Source organism: Felis catus, chromosome D4 (genome assembly GCF_018350175.1).
Source record: "Felis catus isolate Fca126 chromosome D4, F.catus_Fca126_mat1.0, whole genome shotgun sequence".
NCBI classification, from domain to species: domain Eukaryota; kingdom Metazoa; phylum Chordata; class Mammalia; order Carnivora; family Felidae; genus Felis; species Felis catus.
Genome location: NC_058380.1, coordinates 68,812,221 through 68,838,481, shown reverse-complemented (window position 1 = coordinate 68,838,481; position 26,261 = coordinate 68,812,221). Strand labels below are relative to the sequence as shown.

Sequence of the window (26,261 nt, the reverse complement as noted above, 5' to 3'; positions counted from 1 at the left end):
GAGTTCCCAAGATGGAAAGAAACAAAACTCGCATTTGTCTCTCTATAAAAAGCGGCCTGTCTTTGAAACTTGACCCTGTCGAAAACCTCCTGAATTGAGCATGGAGGAAAAGGAGAAGGAAAAAAAACTATCTGTGTAATTAATCAGCATTTTGTCCAACCCAATTTGGTTTTAAAGGACATTCATGAAGACCAATGTACCTGTCCAGGCCAATCCTGGGGGCCCTGTGAGTGGCCACGTGGACTTGACCTCCCCGTTGTCTGCAGTCCACTCATTTGCAAACTGGTTTCAATGAAGGTAACAGTTTGCGGTAATGGGAACCATATGTGCTGGTGGCTGCTGTCAGTAAAAATAGCCAACATGGCCTGTGTGGCCAGACACAACATCAAGCTAAGAGCAGGAAGACAAAAGCTGTGTGAAGGAAGGAAAAAGTTGTTTCAGAAGCCTAGAGACAGGAGCCTGCCTGACAGGGAGATGAGGTGTCGGGCACTGGGACATGAAGCCAAGGGACTTGTCAACATTTGCATGAAAGCCCAGCCCTCCCCAGCCTGGTTTTCTACGCTCTGATGGTCCAGTTGAGAAGGGACAGAGAAGACTCTGTCTGGGAACAGAGCCAAGGCTCAGCACACATACAGATCTCTGTAGGATGTGTGCTGGGGCACAGAATCCTTTCTTACCTAAACATCCTGATAGATGCTGGAGCCTGAAGGAACTATACACAAGGAGGTAAGGCCAGAAATTAAAAAAAAAATTAAGCATAAATTTTAGGATGCTTTTCAAATCTTTTCTGCTTTATAACATAATAGAAAGAGCATGGATTGAAAGTCGTGAGACCTGATTTAATCTGTCCATGCACACACTCTTTGTATAAACATAAGCAAGCTGTTTTATCTCTTCAGAGCTTCCATTCATTAGTCTGTAAATGGAAGATAATGTACCAGTGGTTGTTTTTAAGAGTACGTGAACTGGAACACCTGGGTGGCTCAGTCAGTTACGTGTCAGACTCTTGGTTTCGGCTCAGGTCACGATCTCACGGTTTGTGAGTTCCAGCCCCACGTCGGGCCCTGTGCTGACAGCACGGAGACCGCTTGGGATTTTCTCTCTCTCCCTCTCTCTCTGCCCCTCCCCCACTCATGCTTGCTCTCTCTCAAAAATAAACTTAAAATTTTTTTCTTAAAAAAGAGTACATGAGGGGCGCCTGGGTGGCGCAGTCGGTTAAGCGTCCGACTTCAGCCAGGTCACGATCTCGCGGTCTGGGAGTTCGAGCCCCGCATCGGGCTCTAGGCTGATGGCTCGGAGCCTGGAGCCTGTTTCCGATTCTGTGTCTCCCTCTCTCTCTGCCCCTCCCCCATTCATGCTCTGTCTCTCTCTGTCCCAAAAATAAATAAACGTTGAAAAAAAAATTGAAAAAAAAGAGTACATGAACTGATGCTCCTTACCTTTATTTACAGGATAGAATACACTGTTCAGTCATTCAACAAATATTTATTAAGTACCTATGAGGGGCCAGGCATGGTTCAGAGGAATAAATCAGTGACTAAAAAAACAAAACGACCTGTTCTCATAGAGTTTTCACTCTAGCTGTAAGTAAAACATAGAATGTTGGGAGGCCAAAAGTGCTATGGATACAAAAAAAACATAGGGAAGGGGTTCAGGAGGGCCAGGACTGGGGTGCCGTTTTAAACGGGGTAGTCAGGGAAGGCTTTGCTGAGAAGGTGACATGTGAACAAAAGTGGAAGGAAGTGAGAGGGTGAGACATGGAACTGTTTGGGAGGCTAGTAGTGAAAGCAGAAGAAACCACTGGAGTGCAGACGCTGAGCAGGAGAGAGCCGAGAGTACTCAGGGCAGCAGAGAGACTAGTGTAGCTGGACTGGAAGGAGCCAGAAGTCAGAGAGGCATGGGGGGCTGCGGCAAAACTTTGGCTTGACTCTGTACAAGTGGAGCATCTTGGCAAGGTTTTGCACAGAAGAGTGACAAGATTGGACGTTAGTTAGTGAGTGAGTGAGTTAGTTAGTTGTTCTTACGTAGGATGGCACTGGCTGTCACGTTGAGAAGAGTTTCTATTTTTGCAAGTACAGAAGCAGAGACTAGTCAGGGGACTGTTGCAAGAATCCTGGTGAAGGCAAATGGTGTCTTGGACCAGAATGATAACAGGAGAGGTGATTAGAAGCGGTGGGGTTCTGGAATGTATTATGAAAATAAAGAGAGCCCCCGGGATTTGCTGATAGCTTGAATGTGGATTTCAGAGAGAGGAGTCAAGAGAGACTCCTCAGTGTAAGCAACTGGAAGAAGCGGCCACGTGCAGAGATGGGGATAATTCTAGATGAAGCAGGTTAAGTTTGAGAGGCTTGTTAGACATTCAGGGGGAGGTGCAGAGTATCCAGGTAGATGAGAATCACAAACACGGAGACGGTGTTTGAGACCATGAAACACTAGATCACCATGGGAGTGAGTGATGGCAGAGAAGATAGAGATGTTTCTCCACGGGGCCTCAAAGATGTATAGAGCTTTAGTAAAGCCTTCAACATAATGTCATCTTCCAAGAGCATGAACTACAAGAGCAGGTACACTGAGAGCTGATGTGGGTGTGAAACCTTATAAGATAGATAGATAGATAGATAGATAGATAGATAGATAGATAGATAGACAGACAAAATATTATTTTAGGTACAAAAAGTAAGAACCAGAGTGGTGAATTAATCTGCACACTGTCAGATAGCTAATGAAAAGCAGCACAGGAATTCAAACCCAGGTGTCCTGACCCCAGGGTCTTTTCCACGACAGCTGTCTGCCAGTGCTGTCCTTACTTCTCAGGTAGACATGCATCTTTTGTCCTCAACGTATTTGTCAAGCTTCTCCAAGTTTGAAATCTAAACCAGGTCATCCTAACAGTTAAGTACTTTCGTTTCCCAAGCTGGAGGTCTTACCAGCCTTAAAAAACAAAAACACATCATGAAAAACTGGCCTTGGCAAAGAATAACAATAACAAAAGGAATGAGAGATAGAGAATGACAAAAAAATCTTGCCTTCCATTTTCCCAAAGGTACTCACTTTCTCCTGGACTCCAAATCATCTTCTCTGTCTTTGGAGGAGGTAGATATAAGGCAGAGACAACATCACTTGTCTTCTAAATCGGGCATGAGGGACAGATAGAAAGACAAAGTGATCCATGTGGGGTCACCAAGCAATTCATGAATGTGACTTGGAGGAGGTCTTGGTTCTTATGCACGCCTCCTTTTCCCTCGGTAGGAATACAGCCTATCAAACACTGCTTTACCCCATGTGTACACAAGCTGGTGGAAATGAAATAATATTTGGTAATTTTGGAGCACTCTTATCCACTATTGATAAAACACTTTTTGAGAAGCTACTATGTTTCTTAACATTCATCGTGAAGTTGAATAAACGTGGCTTGAAAATATGAAATAATTTGACCAAGGTTACTATAAAACAAAAAGACATAATTTTTAAAAAGTTATTATAATCCCTAGAAAGTAAATATAAATCTGTTTTTGAAAGCATGACACTTGGCATCTGTAGGACTTAGGACAGTCACATCCAGTTCTGTCTGGAGTCACTGTGTTCTGCAGTGTGACTGAGTCCTAACAGCATCTGCTTTCCCCCTTTCCCGTTTGGTTAACATCATTCCTTCTTGAGAAACACCTAATGTTGATTTCTTGAAGATACGGCCTGGACCTTCTCCATCCTGTTATCCCCAAAGCCTTTCTGTTCTCCTGACACAGTGCAGGATATGGCAGATGTTGGCTCGGCTGCGCTGAGCTGAAGTTGGTAAGCCGAAGGGGAAGAGGAATAAAGATTGTAACTGTAGGTTAGGGTGAGACTACAAAGAGCCTTGAATGCCAAGCTAAGCTGTATGCATATCTGTCTATAATTACTGGGTTGCCAGGGCCACTGCCTTGAGTAGCCCCCAGGTTCTGAATGTCCACGGAGGGTTGTCTTAAAGAAAGAAGGAGCTTCCTGAGTAAATAAAATGGTGGTGAACACGTCTTCCTCATAAACCTCAGAAAAACCCATCCCAACACTTCTTACTGTTTTTCAGATTTGAAAACTTTATTTTTTTTCTTCCTACTCACACCTCAGGTCTTTTCAGGACTCCAGACAAAGACAACTAATTCCTACAGGGTCATTTCAGGCTTGTGCTGAGTCCAAAGTAGGGAAATAGCAAGTAGGAGATGACATTTGATGTGTTGAAATTTCCTGTTCAAATTTATAGCCCAGGAATTCTATGTGGGTTGGATGAACTAGGGAGAACTCTTTAATTCTGTTCAACTCATCCTATATTTATTAGCTGTGCTAATAAGAGAAAGACATTAGCTCTTGCTCACATGCATCTGTCTGATCAATGGGAAGGGAAGAAAGGGAAATATGAAGATAAGCACACAGTAGAGCAGACTGTGATGCGAGGAAGTGATGCTCATGTCTCTATGGACTTACAGATCACATGCAGTTAGGGGAGGCCGGACCGGACAGAGGCTTCCTTTGGCAATGATATTCGAAATTGGCCTTCCAGAACATGTAACATTTTGACATAGAAAGATGGAATGGGAAAGAGGTCATTCTAGTTAGAAAGAACAGAGAGGTTAAATGAAGGAGGCAAAAGATCCCAAGGAAGTAGATTCAGAGAACAGTTGCTATTTTTATTTAACATGAGCTATTTAGGGACCTCTGGTGACGTTTTTAAGCCTTATATTAAAAGAAATGAAGCCTGGTTGATTCTAAATACACTGTGTTTGGGAGTTAGGGATAAATCGTGTGTGTGTGTGTATGTGTGTATGTGTGTGTGTAAATGCATATATTATAAATGTATAAATGTATATATTATTGTGTGTATATATGGAATTGGCTCATGTAATGATTATGGAGATTGACAAGTCCCAGGATCAAGCAGGGTGAGTCAGCAAGCTGGAAAACCAGGGGTGGCTGATGGTTTAGTTCTAGTCTCGGTCCAAAGTCCTGAAAACCAGGAAAGCTGATGGTTCGTTCTAGTCTGAAGGCAGGTAGTCTCAAGACCCAGGAAGAGCTAATGCTTTAGTTCAAGTCCAAAGTCAGCAAAAAAGCCAATATCCAAGTTTGAAAGTAGTCACGTGGGAAAAATTCTCCTTACTCCGGGGATGGCCAACCTTCTTTTTTCTATGCAGGTGGGCCTTCAATTGATTGAATGAGGCCCACCCCTATCATGGAAGGCAGGCAATTTGCTTTATTCAGTCTACTGATTTAAATGTTAATTTCATCCCCAAAACACCTAGAATAGTGTTCAACCAAATATCTGGGCACCCTGTGGCCCAAGCAAGTTGACACAAAATTAACCATCACAATCATGTATTTTATTTAATAGTTTTAAATTTACCCCCTTTCTTTAGGGATATAATGCATAAATTCTTTCTAAAATTGTTTTCAGGCTTTTTTTTTTTTTTGGTATTTCAGGGACAGGGAAATATTTTTTTTTTTAAAGAGGGAAATCATGGGCGCCTGGGTGGCGCAGTCGGTTAAGCGTCCGACTTCAGTCAGGTCACAATCTCGCAGTCCGTGAGTTCGAGCCCCGCGTCGGGCTCTGGGCTGATGGCTCGGAGCCTGGAGCCTGTTTCCGATTCTGTGTCTCCCTCTGTCTCTGCCCCTCCCCCGTTCATGCTCTGTCTCTCTCTGTCCCAAAAATAAATAAAAACGTTGAAAAAAAAATTAAAAAAAAAAGAGGGAAATCATCATGAGGTTATTAACCTTTTATTCTTCCAAGTAATTCAATTAAAAATAATTTAAAATAAAAATAAAACATCTCCCATCAGTTGTGACATCATTTCATAAAAGGATGATAGTTTTAATACCCTACCCCCTCAAAAGAGAAAGGCATAATCTTAGAAAGAAAAACCATCTTTTCCAGGAAAGGACAGTTGGCCATCTAACACTTTCATTTTGAAGGATATTTTTTAAAACTTTAAAATAAAAATACAATGTAAAGTTGCACTTAATTATCTATGCTGCAGATAATATTTTTCTTGACACAAGTTGTCAATCGAGATAAGTATATATGGGCTACACTGCAATACAAAGTGAGCTTGAGTCTACCCAGCCCTTTTTGTCACTTCATTATTAATACTGTCATCAAAAATAAAATTGCCAAGAGATTTATTGATGGAAAGCATACATTCTCGCTACTTCATTCAATTTGTAATATCCTGAGCACACTCAGAGAAATGTGTGAGCAACTCCGCTTACCATATTTTCCGCAACTTCTCTTTTCTTCCCCCAGAGCAGGGAACAAAACTCATGACAGTGGCCCAGGGGCCTGACTCCTGAGGCTGGCAGGGAAGGACCTGCCAGGCTGTTTTTGTTTTTGTTTTTGTTTTCTGCCTGGCTACCACAGTTAGGAGCACTTTATCTGTAGCCTAACATGGAGCCATTGGAATGTATCTGAGTGGAGTGCCATGGACTTGACTTCGACACAGACAGCACTTTTCCAGGCGTGCGTATCTGAAACCACTAATCTAGTCCAATCCTCTTACTTTTCAGATGAGGAAACTGGGGTCCAGGGCCCAGAGATCCACTTGAATCAAAGTGGATTGAGGATGCTCCAGTCAGAATTATGGAAATCAGCCCCACATCTCCCTGGCTGCCAATATAGCTCTGACTTTTACCCTCATTCAGATATGTTCTCATGCCTGAGGCACTGTGCCCGCCGTGGAGCGCCATTCTGGTAAGTGAATGACTGCCTCTCTCATGTGTTAAATGTCTTAAATGCCCCAGAGATTCCAAAGCTGGATCCTTCCACAATCTTGAACTTTATTGCACTTGAACACACACACACACACACACACACACACACACACACACACGCATGCACGCACGCACACACACACACCCAGAGCAGAAAGGCATAATTACAGAAAGAAAAATCATCTTTTCCTGAAACTTATCTGAAAACTAAAGGCCTCACCCTAAACCTAAGTCTAAGGGACCTGGGGTCCTACTGCCTATTGTAGATGTCTCTGGATCTACCTGGATAGTAAATAGTATGTGCTATTTAATACCACCTTCAGGCTAAGCCCTGTGTCTAGCATTCTACATACATGACCTCATTCATTACTCACAGGACCGTATGAAATTGAGATGAATGCGCCCATTCTATAAGGACATTGAAGCCTAGCAAGCTTCTATGACTTTCCCAGAGTCACACAACAGATGAATGGCAGAATGTAAGTGCAAGTCCTTCTGCCAGATCCCAATGTATCCTAGACCAACATTCCATGTTGTCCAGGACCGGCTGTATGGCAGGTGCACAGGGAGAATTGAGAATTGCTCAGATGAAGAAATACAAAAGTAGCTTCCTTCTCCATCTGAAGGTGCTGTTCCCCAATCAGGCCACCTCCAAAGTGATTCAGGAAATGTCCCATTAAATGTGAGCCACAGCTCTGACCATAATCTTCACACAGACTAAGGGTGTGCTAGCTTGTTACACTTTTAATTTAAATACTTGGTGTAAGTTCGATTTGAGACCTGGGGAAGTCCCTAGATCTCTCCCTTATGGCCGGGGGCTGGGCCGGGCTCCCTTCTGTTCTCTCACAATTGATTGTTCGAAGGGAAATGCTGGCCCTCACATGGACCCCTGCTGCACTTCATCTCACTGGATTTGGCTCATTGTTCCAGCCAACTGAGATCATTTAGAAGTTTGATTTTGTCATCAATCATTTTTTTCTATCCCTCCCAGCTGCATGTCAGCCACAGATGTGATAAGCGGACTTTATATGTCTTTGTCCAAATCACTGGTACCAAATATTAAACAGGGCTAAGCACTGTTCTCTGGGGCCTACCTCTGCCATGATCCCAGGGCATTTGCATGAACCTTTATTCCAGAATATGTCCCATGACCTTATCGTGGTTTGGTTTTTTTTTTTATGCTATATGCAAGCACATCAGGAGTTGAGCCTTGATATTATATGCCTTTTAATCCTCTTTGGGCACAATGCTGGCCACTGCAAAAAAAGACCCAGTGTTTGCTGGGCAAGGTAATCAACAGAGCCATTGATTTGGTGTCAGAAGACTGAGGTTCAAGTCCAGCGGCTGCATGTAAGCTTGTTATCCTCCCAGGCCTCAGTTTCTCTGGCTATAAAGTAGGGATAAGGATCCCTACAGACAGCCTCATTCAGATGTGGTGGAGCTAAATGAATAACGGGTACGGACGTGCCTGTTCACCCACCCCTACCTAGTTGTGCTTTTATGACACATTTCTTCAATCTGAAATTTATTTCTCCTTCTTTATCTCATCAACACCACCCTCACCCTGCTCCCCTCCTTCTGTTTTTCCGGGAACCCTTCCTTTGCACCCTTCTGGGAACCCTACCCTACCCTAGGTAGGCCATCACCACATCCTCTGAGCTCCCACAGCATCTGCCGACTTCACTGGGGCCCTTATCCCTGTATGTCCCCAACTGTCTGGTTGCTTGTCCATCTTCCCATCCAGCAGATGGTCTTAAAAGTCAAGAGCTACACCTTATGTATCTTTGTCCCTGGCACCAGTGCAGGGACCTGGGACACAGAGGACACTCTATTATGGAACAAATATGAATGATCGTAAGCTGCAAAGTCTGCCCTGTTCTTGCATTAATTATGACTGCAGGGAGAGGTGTGGCTGCAAGTGTTTTTGCTCTCGGGCCAGTGGCAAGTGTCACCGTGAGCACAACTATAATGGGGCTGGATGTTCTTGGTTTATCCTTGGGGAGAAACAAAGGCGGATCTGATGACAAAGCCAGCTTCGAAGCTCTGTGAGAACAGATAGCATGTCTGTTTTGTTACCACTGTCACAGGTTGGGACCCCCAGCAAGTAGACTCTGAGATGGAGATGGCCATGCAAGGACTTTACTGGGGAGTGTCTTTGGGATCAAGCCCTCTGGGATCGTGGGGGGAGCAGGCCTGGGCCGATGGAGAAGCCGAATTGCAATGCACTAGCAACAAAGGACTCACCTGGTCCTGTGGAAACTGTGAGCTGGGGAAGGCCCTTCAGAGTTGTCTTGTCTGAGACAAGACCCTCCCATCGACCTGTCTTGGATGAAGGCTGCCTCAGGGAGGGAGTGAAACCTGGGGCCAGGCACTTCTCTCCAGCCGAGGACATTCCCAGAGAGGGACACAGCTGAGGGTCTGCCAACACTCACAGCTGCTGGAAACACGACAGCCTCGGTGCCAGAACAGGGAGTGTCTGTGTGCCATGTTGCTGTGCCCGATCGTGTCTGGCCTACAGTGGCCCCTCTGTGAACACACAGCGAGTGAATGAAAGAATCTGCAGCCAGTCTCTGGTGGAATCCTGTATGTTCTCTGTGGGACTTCCAACACCCATGCAGTGCATGCACCTCTAGAATGTATGACCCCCTGGCCAAGGCTGTGTGGGTGCTTGGCTCAGGGATGAGTCGGACGTGTTCCCTCCCCTTGAGAAGAAAAACATACGCATAACCAGTCCTACCTCCCGGGGAGGACTTTAATTATTTATTTATTTAAAAAAAATTTTTTGGGGGGCGCCTGGGTGGCTCAGTCGGTTAAGCGTCCGACTTCGGCTCAGGTCATGATCTCACGGTCCGTGGGTTCGAGCCCCGTGTCGGGCTCTGTGCTGACAGCTCGGAGCCTGGAGCCTGTTGCGGATTCTGTGTCTCCCTCTTTCTCTGACCCTCCCCTGTTCATGCTGTCTCTCTCTCTGTCTCAAAAATAAATAAAGGTTAAAAAAAAATTAAAAAAAATTTTTTTTAAGTTCACTTATTTTGAGAGAGAAAGAGAGGCAGAGAGAGGGAGAGACAGAATCCCAAGCAGGCTCCGCACTGTCAGCACAGAGCCCCACGCAGGGCTTGAACTCACAAACCGTGAGATCATGAGCTGAACAGAGATCAGGAGTCAGACACTGAAGCAACTCAGCCAACCAGGCGTCCCCCCAGGAGCGGAATTTAAGGTGGAGTGAGCTCAGAAGGCTGTGATAGCACAGACAAGGCAGACAGCTTCTTGAAGAAGGAGACATTGGAACAGAGGCTGGAAGGACAAGAAACAGGAAGACTCTAGGCAAACGCACAGTGGAAACCACCAGCGCTGGCCTGACAGCCCACGTGGACCCTGTGGTGGAGGCAGGCCAGGCCAGCTCTCAGGGCCTTATGTGCCAGACCGCAGAGCCTGCACCGAGGCAGCGAGGAAGGGTTTTGGCAGAGGGCCGACAGCCCGGTTTTCTCCGAGGGACATGGGGTTCCGTTCCTCATGTCATTTTTCTCTCCAGGAGTTCCATAGGAACCAGCCACCTAAGCACATACCATACCAATGGCCTCCACCCAGAGCACAGCGTGAACTGTCCCCACTGCTGAGTCCCCTGACAGGTTGCGGGAGCCACTGCCCCTCGGAAGGAAGGGTGTGTTCTTGCCTTGACATGCAGGCCAGGAGCTCCTGAGGGTATGACCTCAATGAAAGGAAACCCAGTCAACACAGAGAAGTCAAGGCGACTCTTCCTACCAAAGGAGCAGTATCACACAGCAGGGAGTCAACTGCCCAGGGAGTCCGCGTGGGCTGGCTTCCATCCACCCTGGGCTGCTTACTGGATCCCTGGTAGGGGCAAGTCACGAACCCTCAATCGTCTCATCTATAAAACGAGAAAAAGCATTGAACCACACTAATAAGGACACTCCAGGTAACCCGATGATGAGATATGGTTTTACGTGTATCAGATTGACAAAGCTTTTTAAAAGATAATGATCAGGGGCGCCTGGGTGGCTCAGTCGGTTGAGCGCCCGACTTCAGCTCAGGTCATGATCTCACAGCTTGTGAGTCTGAGCCCCGCGTCCAGCTCTGTGCTGACAGCTGGGAGCCTGGAGCCTGCTTCAGATTCTGTGCCTCCCTCTCTCTCTGCCCCAACCCACTCACGTTCTGTCTCTGTCTCTCTCAAAAATAAATAAACATCTAAATAAATAAATACATACATACATACATAAATAAAAGATAATGATCAGTGCTGATGAAGGTAGATAATAGAAGCTGGCTCATTGACTGTGGGTGGGTGTGGTGGATTGAAGTCAACAATTAAGCATCAAGTCTTTGAAATTCACATATCCTTTTACCCAGAGATTACACTTCTAGGAATTGACTGTAAGAAAATAATTGAGACATAAACGGCAGGAAAATGTATGTTAAATGGTGTTTAGCAAAGCTTATTTTTGAAAGCAAAAATTTCCGTGTATGGAAATAACCTACATGTCCCTCAACATCTATTAGCAGATAATTGTGTTAGTAAATTACAGCACACCCTTGTGTTTGGATATGTTTGGCTACTATGCAGCAATGCAAAATTAGACTTGCAAATTTGATTTACTAACATTAAAAAGGGTTGCAATCTAATGCTAAGAAAAAAGAATAAAACTTATTTATATTCCAATCCCAATTTTATAACCACAATAAAAACTAGAAAAATCTCTTTTGTTGTTATTGTTATAAAATTGTGATTGAAATGTCATTTTGTATGTTTTCACTGAATGTTGTGTTATAAGCAACTGGTTACCAACAAATGAACTCATTATTAATCTGGGGGACTAGGGCAATTCTAATTTCCTCCTCCTTTTTTGTAAAACTATTTTAAGCATTCCACCATTATTGTTTCCATAATTTTTAAAAAATGTTTATTTATTTTGAAAGAGAAACAGAGAGCAGGGGAGGAGCAGAGAGAGAGCGTGAGAGAGAGAATCCCAAGCAGACTCCTCACTGTCAGCACAGAGCCTGACGCAGGGCTCAAACTCACCAACATGAGATTGTGACCTGAGCTGAAATCAAGAGTCAGACGCTGAACTGACTGAGGCACTCAGGCACCCCTCTGTAATTTTTTTATGATCAGAAAAATCAGAACATAATTTTAAATACATTACTAATAATGTATGCCTCTCAGGACTCCTGTAATGACGAATAAGATAGTGCACACGAAGGAGCACTATAAACAGTAAACCCTGTATGTACATGAGAATGTATTCTTTTCTGAACCTCTGCATTTCCTTGTATGAAGTCATCTTGCAGTAAGAAGGATGTCCATGTTGAGGTCCTGGTGCCCTGGAAAGTTTTGGGTAGGCTACAGAGGATTTATTGGCCATCTCTGAAGGATGCCTCTTGGTTATCTATCTCCCTGGTCCTTCCTGTCTCTCCAGTCCCACTGTCCTGTCCTGGTTCCGATCACCATCACCTCCTTCCTGTACCACCACATCAGCCCTGTTTTTGCTCCTTTTCTCTCCTGGATCCTGGTCTCCTTCAGCCTTCACGCTGCAGCCACAGGGATTGTTCTACTGTGTGCCTCTGACCGTGTTATTCCCATGCTGTTGCCAAGGGGGAAAGTCCAAGCTTCTTGGTGTGGTGCATGAGGCCATGAGTAATCTAGCCTCCATCCAGTTCTCCAGGGACATCTCCTACTTCCTTCCCCACCATGCCTGAAAACACAACGTTGGTTCCAGCCAAGCTCTATTACATTAGTTACCCCCAAACACTCCATTCTTTTTTAATTCTTCCATCTTCCCACAATGCTTTTTCTCCCTTGTTCATCCTGAAGACTCCCGTTCAGCCTTTCCAGGCATTCTCTGTTGTCTTTTCTCTACTCCCCAGCTTATGCCCAAAGATGTCACTTGTGAGACATTCACAATGCTAATGAAGGTAATTCTTTACATGTCTGTAAATTACATGTCCTCCATTGGACCACGAGCTCCTTAAAAAGGTATCCTATTCACCTTTGAAACATTGCCACCTAGCACATGACCACTATAGTCCAGGGATTTGTTAGCATTTTCTCAAATAAACTTTGTCAGAATTGTACCCCATGGCATAAAGGAAATCATACCTACATTTGCCCTGGCTGCTCTGTAATTCTGACTTCACTAAGTCCCCAGCCACCCAAGTGATCTCTCATAGTTGTCATCTGGAGGACAGGGGAGCATTAGGGGAAAAGCAGAGCCCCTCAATTACCAATTCTGACAATCCTCATTTTAGCTCAGGTCTCCCCATGCAAACAGACAGTCGACATGTGATTGGAGGAGAAATAGAAGTATGTTTCTATTAAAACCATGTTCCTTAGGTTGTCACTCTGAATTTATATCCCTCTGGCCCTTGCCAAGTTGGCTCTTGGCTATACTGCGTCCTGAAATGGGAGCATTCTTCTTATAGCCCCAGGAGATGCCTACAATGCCTGAAGATTGAAAACAGACCTTGCAACATAGATTTGGGAATTTGTAGAGTCCAAAGCACCACTGTCCTATATAACCTGCCCCAGATAACATAGCATCCCTTTGTACCTCTGATTAGAGCTTTGTTGGGTAGAAGAATTCACTGCTTGAATGATGCTCCTGTTACCCAAGAGGAGGGGCAAGAAATACAGCTGGGATGGTGACAGTCAATCAGCTCAGGGTACAGGAAAATGCCACCCAGAGTTTCTGGGTTTTGGCCTTTGGACAGAACCAACCATGGGGTATATGCGCATCTAGATGTTTAAATCAATACAAGAAAACTATTTTCGGGTGCCTACTATTTATAGGGTCCCTTGCTGAATCTGGTGGGGAATGAAGAGTTGAGCAAGAAGGTCATTGCCCCCAAACTGTTCATTTCTACTGGAGAGGAAAAGTCTAGATCTTAATAGCCATGACTTACAGGAGAATAGGAGCCATAGAAAGTGCTATGTGTGTGCCAATGGGTAATACGGGATGGTGAAAGGAGCACAGAGTTAGCAGCCGAATAGATTTCAGGCTCAAATGCAAGTTTAGCCTGTTGCCTTTAGGCAAAGTCCTGCACCTCTCAGAGCCTCAGTTTCCTCCACTGTAAGATGGGCTCCCATAGCCACTTCGTAAAGAAAGAGTTAGGAGGAAATACAGTGAGACGGAGCAAGTGAGGACCTGAACTGTAGTAATCCCTGGCTTCTCTCCCTTTCACTGCTGGTCAGAGCTAAGACCTGGTGACTCCATAGATAACCCTGGGCAAGCACGGGTCCCAGGGGATGGCAGGAAGGGAGAGCAGAGTCTGAGGTGAAAGCCTTTGCCCTATCCTTTCATTTTTCAGAAAAAATGTCTTCCTGTTCGATGACCTTCAGCCTGCATGTCTTTGGACTTAGCAAATGCTATGTCAGACAGGTTAAATGCTTTTGGTTCACTTGGATTACAATTTCTGGCAGCCTGAGAAACTGAGCTGGGCTCACTTAGACCAGGAGCTTAGGCGTCAGGCAAGCAAACCATCCCCTGCCTGGTGAATTAGATGAACGCCTGTCCTAAAGAGGAGAGTGACGGGGTCATCCCTAAGGATCTTCCTGTCCAGAAGCAAGATATTCGTGACCTGAGCCCAGCCTCCCAGATGAGTTGCCCCCTGATCTACGAAACAGCGAGATCCATGAGAGCAGGCGGCCCTCCGATCCAGCCAACATCCCATTTCTAGGTCATGGCCTCACATATATTGAGGCCTCAGGAATCTGGCTTTCCATGCTTGTGTCAGAAAAAAGTCTTCACTATTAACTCTTAGCTTACCCACAACTTGCCTGTGGAGGCTCCTTTTCTACCACCTCCCCTTATGGATGGAAGGATAAATGAATGAAGGGACACAAATGTGCTTGCAGGCCTCCTCCTGAAGTCATCAAAGAGGTGCAACAGGGAGCTCACTGGGACATGTGACACTATTATTTCTCCCTTTCTAGTGGGGAGGTTTTATGAATTGACCGTATCCCCCAAAATTCATATGTTGAAGTCCTAACTCCAAAGTGATGGAGATACAGCCTTTGGGAAGTAATTAGGGTGAGATGAGATCTTGAGTAATTAGGGTGCGATGAGAGCTTGTTCTCCGTCTTTCTGTAAGCACACATTGAGGAAAGGCGATGTGGGCATACAGTGAGAAGGCAGCCATCTGCAGACCAGAAAGGAAGCCCTCATCAGAAACCAACCATACTGCCACCTTGACCTTGGACTTGCCGCCTCCAGGGCTGTGAGAAAATAAATTACAGTTGCCTACCCTCCCATTCTAGGGACTTTTGGTATGGTGGCCTGAGCTGCCTAACACAGGAGGGAAAGACGATTCTCCTCTAGCAGCTGACACCATCGTCCACCCACACGTCCCAGCCAGAGCCCCGAGAGTTGTCCTTGACGCCCCTCCTCCTTCTACCTTCTTCACCTAATCAACCACAGTGTCTTAAAAAAACACATTTCTCCAACCTGCCTGGTTCTCTGCCGGAGCTCCACCAGAGGACTCACCAGGTCCTCTGCACGCCCTGGACCTGTGCACTAGTTCCTACCCCTAGCATTTCTCCCTAGGACTGCAGCAGCAGCCTCTCAATGGTCTCCTGCCTTTGCTCTTTCCATCCCAATCCAGCCTCCGAGTGACCAGTTACAAAACGTGAGCTGGCACTGCCCTGCGTAATGCCCCTCGTGGGTTCCTGTTCATCCAAGCTTGGCCCGTTACCTGGACCCAACAAGGCTTCAGATAACCTGCCTCTGCCTACCTCAAAGCCTCATTTGTCGCCTCCGCGTGACGCTCCCCATCCCCTGACCCACCGTACAGTCTCAGCAGGCCATCCTCTCTCACATTTCTGCACCTTCACATTCCCTAGTCTGCTTTCCTGACTTCCACTCTCCCTCTTCCCCCAGCAAATTCCTCCTTCTCCAAGGCTTCTCCAAAGCTCAGCTTAAGTCTTTCCTCTCCATGGAGTCTTCTCTGCCAGCCTCCCAAACCCTCCTTCCAGGGTTGGAGACTTCCTTTGGGCTCCCATGAACCCTAGCTCATGACCATCCTGATGTTTATTGTGGGGTATTTTCATCGGCCAATTCCTTACTGGTCTGTCTCCCTTTTAGAACCAGGGTACAGAGTTTGTTGGGGCTGCCATAACAGAGCGCCATAAGCTGGGTGGCTTAAAACCACATGAATTTATTTTCTCACAGTTCTGGAGACTGGAAGTCCACAATCAAGGTGTTAGCGGGCTTGGTTTCTTCTGAGGCCTCTTCCTGGCTTTTGTAGACGGTCATCTTCTCCTCCGTGCGTGTCCACATGGCCTTCTCTCTGTGAGCTACATCCTCTTCTTGCAAGGACACCGGTTGTGTTGGATCAGGGCCCACCCTAATGACCTCGTTTTAACTTAATTACTTTTTAAAGTCTTATCTCCAGGGGCACCTGGGTGGCGCAGTCGGTTAAGCATCCGACTTCAGCCAGGTCACGATCTCGCGGTCCGGGAGTTCGAGCCCCACGTCAGGCTCTGGGATGATGGCTCAGAGCCTGGAGCCTGTTTCCGATTCTGTGTCTCCCTCTCTCTCTGCCCCTCCCCCGTTCATGCTCTGTCTCTCTCTGTCCCAAAAATAAATAAACGTTGAAAAAAAAATTAAAAAAAAAAACTAAAGTCTTATCTCCAAATAAATAAAATAAAAGTCCTATCTCTAAGTACACTAGGGTTTAAGACTTCAACATATGAATTCTGGATGGGGATACAATTCCGCTCCTAACAACCAGCCCTGGGCTTCTTGAGAATAGGCCCTATGTCTCCTTCATGCTACATCATCAGATCTGGCCCAGAGCATGGGTCATGGCAGATGTCTCAGGAATCATCTGTGGAGTGAAGATACTCCAGCGAATTCTGAGCCAGTCAGAGAGACCTGTTCTCTCTTTTCTATGGAGGCCAACTCCAGGGACCCCCTCCTCAAGTCCCATTCATTGTTTGAATCAGACAAACCAATCAAATGCTTAAAAGTTGCCAAGACAGTGACCAAGAACATACGATACCGGGAAGATTGTTTTGCTGGGGACAACCAGCCTGGACTCCAATCCAGGGTCCCTAGTAGCTGACTGTCCTCAAGGACAGTTAACTTCTCTGAGCTTTCATGGCTTCAAATGAAAAATGAACCCCTGGAAGAGAGCCAGTGGTTTTCATTCCTGGCTGTCCATTAAAGCCTTCTGTGGAAAGGCTTGAGCATTGATACTTCTTAAATGTCCCCCAGGTGATCTGATGGCCAGAGTTGAGCACTTCTAAGATGGAAGACAGACATGGTGACCTGTACCAGCTGTTATGAGGAGCCCCTGATCTTACTAATGAACTTAGCTGAGAGGAGGAGCAGTATTTGTCCTGGTTTAGGCAACAATGGGAAGAGTTTCAGAAGTTCCCCATCTCTGAGCAGTTTCAAGTTCTTGGCAGATGGTAGAAAGGAAGAAGCAAAGCACAGATGTATTAACTCATTTGCCGCGCCGGGCACTGCGTTAGGTATGCGATGTCACAGAGTCACCACCACCCTGGGAATGTTCTGCCTGTGTCACAGCAAGGAGACCTGGACTCGGAGAAGGCAGATGACCTGCCTAGTGTGGCGTGCTTGTGGGAGGAGGGACTAATGCTAGAGGTGAGTACCGTCCGCACATCCCATCCTTGTAGCGTTATAACGTGCAGAGTGGTGACCTTCCGGAGCCTGGGCCCAGGACGGTGGCATCCAGCAGGTGCTCCACAAAGATTTGCCAGAGGAAGGACAGGAAACAGCACTTACTGAGCGCCCCCGTGTGCTGTGCTATGTTTGTACGCTCGCACCTCATCTGGGTTTGGTAGCATTACCTGATGGTACAGACAGCTGGAGAGGGTAAATAACTTTCTCAATATGCTTCAGCAAAAACAAGGAAAAAAAAAGACAAAGCTAACTCTTCCTAAGGATTAGTAAAGGTCAGACAGCTTGTGTGTGGCTGGATCAGAGATTCCCAACCCAGGTTTCTCTGACTCCAGAGTTCACGCTTCCCCTCCCCACACTCCACTCCCCGACACATTCAGGACTTTGCCGGGCATCTTCCTGGAGGCACTGACATGAGCTCACGGACACTTCCTCTTTTTCCACGTGACGGGGGTCTGTCGGAAAGGGGGCTGTGGCTGCACTTCAAGTGCTGCCCACGCTCTCGGCTGCGTGGAGCCCCGGAGTCCCGGGTCCAGAGTGGAGTCTTAGGACAGAAGCGGTGTGTGCTGGTACGGAACCCTGTGCCCTGGGTAGGCTGCCCGTCTTAGGGTTACGTAACCAAAACTCGGAAGCTCGAAAAAGCTCCCTTGGCTCCACACAATTTCCAAGTCCAGACCAGACCCAGAGGGGGACTCCCTCTCGAATGCCAGGTATAAGTTCTGAGTGAGTATGAACTGAGCATGTCTGGGGACAAGAGGTAGGGATGATGGTGGCTGTTGAGCTGAGGCTTTAGCACTCCCAGAGATGAGGAACTTCCCCCAGTAGAAGCTGGCTCAGAGGACAAGCATGCTCCGTGCTCCCCTTCTGCCCGCTAGAGGCTCGCCTGGACTTTGAGTGAGGCTGCAGGCACCAGGGGGGTTTTCCCTAGGAAGCCAGAATAACCAAGGCTTGCAAAGTTAAAAATAAGAGCTTAGATGTGGAAGGCATAGCTCAGCCCTCCAACTGAGTGATTCATAGCATGGAGGTGGGGCTGGCTCTGCCCTTTCATTTTCAGCTTCCTTCAAGAGGTTCCGAGGGAGATGTCTCTTCTCTGAATTGAAAGCAGGAGAAGAGTATCCGAATTATCTTCGTCTTTTGTCCTGTGGTACAAGCCCGACCATAAGACGGAGGCCTGTTTTATAAATGACAGCTCCCTTCGCTAGCAGAAGGGGCTGCTATCATTTAAATCATGGCACTTGTGACCGTTGGGAAGCACACAAATGTTGTGGTTATGGCACCAACTTTCGAGCTGATGTTTTCTGAGTTCAACCCTGACTCCATGCCCCATGCTGGGTAACATTGGGCAAATCCCTTTACCTCTCTGAGCCTCAGCTTCTTCACCTGCAAGACAGAAGCCATAACAATAGAAGCTAAAATGTATTGAGTGCTTCAATGTTGCCAGGCACTTTGAGTGTTAGGAGGGATCTAAACTCAGCCGTGCAGCCTCCTTACCAAACCATCCCCCCACCCCCCCGCCCATGGTCCTAGTGTGTCAAAGCAGCTGTCGGCGGCTTCGATGGCTGACGTGGCATTTGTATTTCAGAGCTGTTGTTTAACTTTTACTCAGTGAGGCAGACCCAATAGGAATGATGTTCCCATTTTAAAATGAAGAAATGATGCTCAGAGAGTTTGAGTGGCTTTTCCGAAATGGCAAAGATGGGTCTGAGCCCAAGGCATAATCACAGTGCTACTGTGCCAGGCGGGTGCCTTCCAGATGTCTCCATAGAGTAGTGGTTCTCAACCAGGGGTGATTTTCTCCTCCGGGGACATGTGGCAATGCCCGGAGATGGTTTGGTTCTCACAACGAGGGAAGGAGGAACTATTGTTTCTGGTGTGGAGACTACTGGACTCTTAAACCTCCTGCAAGGCTCAAGACAGCCCCCACAACAAGGAATTAACCTGCTGTCAAAGGTCACTAAGGCCAAAGCTGATACGGACTAAAGCAGTAAGTCAAAGTGTTTCTATTTTACAGCTGATAAAGCTGAGGCTTAGAGGTTAAGTAACTTCCCCAGGGTCACATGGATAGGACATGGTAAAGGGGGCGTAAAAGCCAGACAGTTTGAATTTATACCTGGCTTGGTAACCACAAGTGCTTACAAACATTATTTATTTTTTAAGTAAAGTATTTGATAAACACAAATATATATATATATGTGTATATATATATATATATGTAAGTATGAAAGCTAATGATAAAAGGAACCATTAAAAAAAAACATTAATTGGGGCACCTGGGTGGCTCAGTCGGTTAAGCGTCCAACTTTGGCTCAGGTCACGATCTCACCGTTCGTGAGTTCGAGCCCTGCGTCGGGCTCTGTGCAGACAGCTCAGACCCTGGAGCCTGCTTCAGATTCTGTGTCTCCCCCTCTCTCGGTGGCCCACCCTCGCTTGCACTCTGTCTCTCTTTCTCTGTCAAAAAAAAAAAAAAAACAGAAACATTTAAAAAAGTAAATAAGACATTAAAAAAAACATTAATTGTAATCCTCACCACAACTCCGCTGAAAGATAAATATTATTGTCCTTTCTTTACAAATGAGGAAAGTGAGGCATGGAGAGTATAAGTCACTATCCAAGGCCACACAACACATGACGCCATTTTAGGCGATTAATATTTGCTTGAGCAAACACAGTCATCAAAGAACTGAAAAATACCTCCTACAAATACAAAAGGAAATATTTATATACATCTGATTGACATCAGGAAAACTACGTTTAAAATCTGGGAAATTGTGTCCTATCCCACTACATCTTCTTTAAAAGAAGAAAGGGAGAAGAAGAGAGGAGGAAGAGGAGGAAGAGAGCTCGTGGAGGCCTGAGATGAACTGCAACGTAAGCTGAAATTCTATCCATGATGTTCTCAACTCATAATGCCAAAAGAAGTTAGATGAAAATAATAAAGCTACAGAATTCTGATCATACGGGAATTTTTTTCTAATCTAAAATCATTCATATCTGAGTGAGCAATCCCAGAACATGAATGGTAGTTTTTATGACAAAGGACACGGACCACAGTGGCCCCACTTCCTTTTGTCTGACAGAACCCTGACCTGCTTTGCAGTCATCGGAGACACAACTGGCCTTCATGTAGGGGTGGGGCCTTCACTAGAAGAGAAGAAGACAGAATTTCTCCTCCAAAGCCCATTAGTTCCCTTTCCACAGGCCCCATAGAGTGGGAAGGCAGGACTGGGTGTAGCCTTTGCCTAGGAGGTGGTCAGATTGAGATGACCAATAAAAAGTGAGGGGGCAGTTGGAGGAAATAAGTTTGGATTGAAACTTTGTGTTAGGGGAGGACCACAGAGATGTCAGGAAGTTTCACATTTTGACCTGATCAGTTCATTACAGTAGGAAGGAAGAGGGGTTGTAGGCACCAGACAAAGCTGAGTGTTCTCCGTTCAAATAGAACCAGAGTCCTGAGTATACACTGAATCTTCCAGGGAAATTTAAGCATGACTCTGGTATCATGGAGGGTAGAGTATGTCCAGCGGGGACCCAACAGGTCTAGAAACGTGACCAATAAGCAAAGCATGCCAAAATCCACGGGGTGGTGAGAAGTAATGTTCCTGAATGTCACTAACAACGTAACTCAGAGGGCAGTACAGTGTGTCTACAAAAAAGTTATTTCCCTTTCCTTTCTCATGGAGGGTGGCCAAGGCAATAGTGGAAAGAAAAATTATTACTTGAAATATCGTCAATGAAAAGCAAACAAAAATGTGATTCAAATCTATCCCTCAGTGATTTGGAAAAGAAATAATAAACCAGATGGCATCTGAAATAACAGTGGAAACAAAATAAGTAAACATTAGTATCAGTAAACTAGATGAAAAACTGGTGCATATATTGTGGAGGCTGGACTTGGTAAGTCCCAGATCTACAGGATAGACCTTCAGGCTGGAGACCCAGGGAAGAGTTGCAGTTCAAAGTCAAAGGTTAGCTACTGAAAGAATTCATTCTCGCTCTGGGGAGGTCAGTGTTTGTTCTATTAAGGCCTTCAATTAATTGGATGAGGCCCACCCATATTACGGAGGGTAATTTGCTTTGCTCAGAAGTCCACTGATTTATGCTAATGAATTCCAAAGCTCACTTTTACAGAAACATCCAGGATAATGTCTCGACCAAATACCTGAACACGATGGCCCAGCCAATCTGACACATAAAGCAAACCATCACAACTAATTTATGGCAGTAGTCTTTGTGTAGTGCTTTGTAATTTCAGTGCAAATTTTTAGCCTTTATTTATTCTTTCTTTTAATCCACTCCATACATTTTTTTGTGGATTAGCAAATTGAGGTCGAAATGCTGAGTAACCCCCCAGACACAACTAGAAAGCATCTTGACCAGGTTCTCTGACCCATTTCACAGTGGTACCAACACAGCCAGACTCCAGAGCTGTGCCCCTTCCCTGGGGTCAGACTCGCCTTTGAAAATAATAATCCAAAAAGAAAGACTGATGTGAACCTGTCAACCAAAAGAATTTATTATTGTGGGTGCCGAAGAGGAGGGCATAGGACTGAGGAATACCTCTCATATTCTTCGTTTGTAATGTTACCTATGAGCAATGGTTTTACTAATACCCTCTTTTCCTTATTAGAGACGATCTGGTCCAACCTTGAAGGTATTTTCTTTAAAACAGATGTCTTTTTAGGGGCACCTGGGTAGCTTCATCAGTTAAGCATCTGACTTGATTTCAGCTCAGGTCATGATCTCCTGGTTCATGAGATCAAGCCCCACGTTGGACTCTGCACTCTTAGTGTGGGAGCCTGCTTGGGATTCTCTCTCTCCCTTTCTCTCTGCCCCTCCCCTGCTCACTCTCTCTCTCTCTCTCTCCAAATAAAAAAAATAAATAGTTAAAAAAAACCAGATGTCCTTTTAAAAATCAGTTTCATACATGAAGCTTTTATATATTCATTCCAGTGACTGTGTGTTCAGTGTCCCTCATATGCCAAGGAAGAAGGTAAATCCCCAGTAGTAAAGCACTGGACACCAGACACAAAAGTGTGCATGCTGTATGATTCCATTTAGATGAAGTTCAAGAACAGGTAGAACTAAGCTCAGAATAGTGAGTACCTTTGGTGGGAACTATTGACAGGCCGGAGACACACAGGAGGCTTCTGGGTGTTGGAAGTGGTCCGTATCTTGATCAGAGTAGTTGTTAACACGGACGTGTATGTAAGCGAAAAATCACCGAGCTTGTACACCTGAGATTCGTGAGCTTTAATGCCTGTTATATCTAAATTGTATTAATTTTTAATGTTTATTTATTTTTGAGAGAGAGAGATACAGAGTGCGAGCGGGGGAGGGGCAGAGAGAGAGGGAGACACAGAATCTGAAGCAGGCTCTGGGCTCGGAGCTGTCAGCACAGCTTTTTAAATTTTAAAAAGAAATGTCATCCTAGAAGAAAAACAGAAGAATAGTTGGGGCAGGGGGACAAAAAAAAAAAAAAATGAGCACCGGGAAGTGCTCATTTCCAGCATTGCGCTGGTAAGTGGAACCATGAGCAAAATAAGAACATAACGTGGACACAGGGGTGGCTTAGTTGGTTGAGCGTCCAGCTTTGACTCAGGTCATGATCTCACGATTCAGAAGTTCGTGCCCCACATCGGGCTGTCTGCCATCAGCACCAAAGCTGCCAGGGCAGAGCCTGCTCAGATCCTCTGTCCCCTTCTCTCTCTGCCCCTCCCCCACACGTGCTCTCTCCCTCTCTCTCTCTCTGTCTGTCTCTCTTCTCTCTCTTTAAAAAATAAATAAACATTAAAAGGGGGGGGGGACATACCAGGTGGACATTTGTGGCAGAGTCAAGGGAGGCAGCAAGACCATAGGACTAGCACCTTTTTCAGTAGAAGCTTGCAGAGCAAAGCCCAACTCCGGGATGGGATGGAAGGAAGGAAGTTGGGAAATTCTGCTTAACACAATGAAATCACAAATATGCTATCTCCCGAACATCTCGGGGAAGGGGTGAATGCAAAGCCCCACATTTTCTTAGGAGATTTACAAGTCAAAGAATGAAGTGAAACATGACCTATTGTACTAGCAAGGTTTGGAAAAGCGAAACTGCTTTTTACTCTAAAGCATGATTTCCAAAAATCTGGAGCCATCACGTGTGGATGAGTCGGTCGTATCTCCTGTGGGATCCTCGAGGAAATGGTATGTGGTCTGGTGGTGGGCCAAAGGAGTTACCTAACATTTTGGTAGAAAGTTCTGGTATGATGAAACCTCCTGGGTGAATGTTTTATGTCCCTGACCACGAAGACCCTTCCAGGGTAGGTGAAGATTTCTCTTTACATCCAGGAATAAAAGCTCTATAGAGTGACATTGTTCTCTTTCTAGCCCATGCTCCCCAGAGACTGTTCTCAGATGACAAACAAACAAACAGCTGCAGGCATGGATTTCTGGATTTTTTGACGGTTTCTAAGAATTGCTTGGGGATTTGGTGAAAAGAGAATTCTCCCGAATAGAATCATCTTGGATTTTCCAATTACATGCTCTAATTGCAACAAAGACCCAGGGCTCTAAGTCAGTCTGCAGCCTGTGTGCTTGACTCATTGGAACCAGAGGGAGCTGGCCAAGACCAGTGTGGCCCGCGGCCTGGCAATTGCCTTTGATTGGACTCTGCTGCCAGACCGAGTGTGAAGGAGCCGGGCCATGTCCCCCAACGATTTTGACTAAGAATTCCCCACTTCGTTTCTGAAGAAGCATGCTCTGAGCCATTGTGGCCGCCGAGTTGAGGGGCTAGCAGGGACTTCACTGGGCTTCTTACAAGCAATGCTTGTGGGGCGGGATCCATCCTGGTGGAAGATTCCTGGATGCCAAACCCTCCTGGTAAGGAATGTGCCAGCTGCCAACCATCCTCTAACCACCATCACAGCCTAGGGGCAGTGACCATATCTCCAAAATCTGGGACATATGAGTGTAAGAGGAGCATAGTGATCTGGGCAGGATTAATCTAGCAGTCATCTTGCCAAATGTTTATTACTCTTCCAGAATGGTCTCTGTTCCTTCACCTTTTAGCCACTTCCCTTCTCCTCCTCCTCCTCCTCCTCCTCTTCTCTCTACTTTTCCGTCTCTCTCCTGTGTGTTCAATCATAACCTTTATTTCCCTTCTCTTCTAAACTTTCCAAATCTTGACATTTTAGCTGAGGACTTCCTTTTAGATATGGAAATTGATTTCAAGGAAAAACTAAGAAAAATCCTTGACACTAGAAAACACTGGAACAGGGGAAATGAACGCTCAAGTGATCACGTGGTGAGCCATGCAGCGTGACATCATTTCCGTTCAGCCATATCTGTTGCCTCTGCCAGGCATTGTGCCAGATGCTTCAGAAGATCAAGGTGGGAGGGAAGGATACAAAATGGATGCACTGATAATAGCCAGCGCTTAACAAGCATTCTCTTCATGTGACTTTCTGTGCTAAGCTTTTTCTATTTATTCGCTCATTTAATCCTTTCAAAACTTTATGAGGAGGGCTCTGTCGGCCCTCTATTACAGAAGGGGAACCTGAGGCTTAGAAGTTAAATAACTTGACAGGAATGACCAGCTAGTTAGTGGGGAGGCTGTCTGATCCCAGAGCACGAAGCTGTGCGCAGAGCCCTTCATTCACATTGTCTTACTCTGTCGTCACAACTAACTTGCGAAGTAGGCTGTGTCATCCCTGTTTCAGAGATGATGAAACCGAGTCAGAAAGGTTAAGTAGCTTATCTAATATCCCACAGCTAACCAGTGACATGAAAATTTGAACACAAGCTTGTTTATCTCCAGAGTGTATGTTCTTTCCACCAACTCATGTGGCCACAGTCTCCAAAATTAAGGATCCCTTCATTTACTAAGAATATTAAGACATATAAACAGCTATGGAGCGTCTTCAGGGAAACAAGGTGTGGAGGAAGAGAGGCCATCTCTGGTTGAAGGTAAAGAAAGGCCTCCTGGGGAGGGAAGCACTGAGAGGGGCTGAGAGGGATTAAAAACCATGGCCCAACAACTGCTCCACATCTCCAAGCAGCAATGATGGCCTTAGCCTGGCTTGCTGTGTGGGGGTCTTAGTTCGTTCTCTCTCTCTCTCTCTCTCTCTCTCTCTCTCTCTCTCTCTCTCTTGGTTCAGAAATCTTTGGCAGAAGGATATCCAAATAGAAAAAGTAGAAGGAATTATTATGGAATGGTTATAGTTTTCCAAGAATATTACACAATGTTTTGCATACTATCAAAAAACCCACCTCTGATTAGTAATAATGACTACTTCGAGCTCTGGTGGCATCTTTCACCCAAACGCCTACCTCACAATCAAGGCAGCCTCATCATCAATAAGGAGACTGCCTCCCTGTCCTGATTACTATCTTAAAGTGGGGAAATGTTTCCAGGGCAGCCAAGATGGGATCTGTAAGTGGGTCACTAAGCCTCACAGAGAGGAGTCCCAGGATCCTCCCTCCCTCTCTGAGCTTGCTTTCTTGGCCCCCAGAAATGGCACATTTGTGTTGAGTGCCCGCTTTGGGTCAGGAACTGTGCTGAGGCTGGGAGATGTGATGGCCTCCGTGGAAATGAGGCAGAGGTACTGCTATACCAGAAATGCCTCCAAATCTCTGCTCACGGTGAGGTCCTCCTGTCTGTTGCATAATGCAAATCTTACATAACTCGCCTTTGAGCAACCTAGAATCTTGCTTCAAATCAAAGGTTTCACAACTGCATAGTTGATTTCCAGCATCCCATATTGCACTTAGTCTAATTATCAGAGACTAGAAGAGAAACCAGGTCAACTCCAAGAATTTGAGAAAACAATAATCAGTTCTTACGAACTCACTAAATGGGCCAAGTCCTGGGATTTGAAGCCAGGTCTGTTGGTGGAGTGGAGA

The 26,261-nt window shown here is 45.7% G+C and overlaps 1 long non-coding RNA gene across 1 annotated transcript in view; it reads left to right on the top strand.

The window, feature by feature from the left end:
- LOC111557524 overlaps positions 1-26,261 on the top strand; it is a 338,367-nt gene that overhangs the window by 294,354 nt on the left and 17,752 nt on the right. The window contains exon 4 of the long non-coding RNA XR_006588991.1: positions 6,526-6,709. This is a non-coding gene — a long non-coding RNA (uncharacterized LOC111557524). The remainder of the gene's footprint in view (positions 1-6,525; positions 6,710-26,261) is intronic.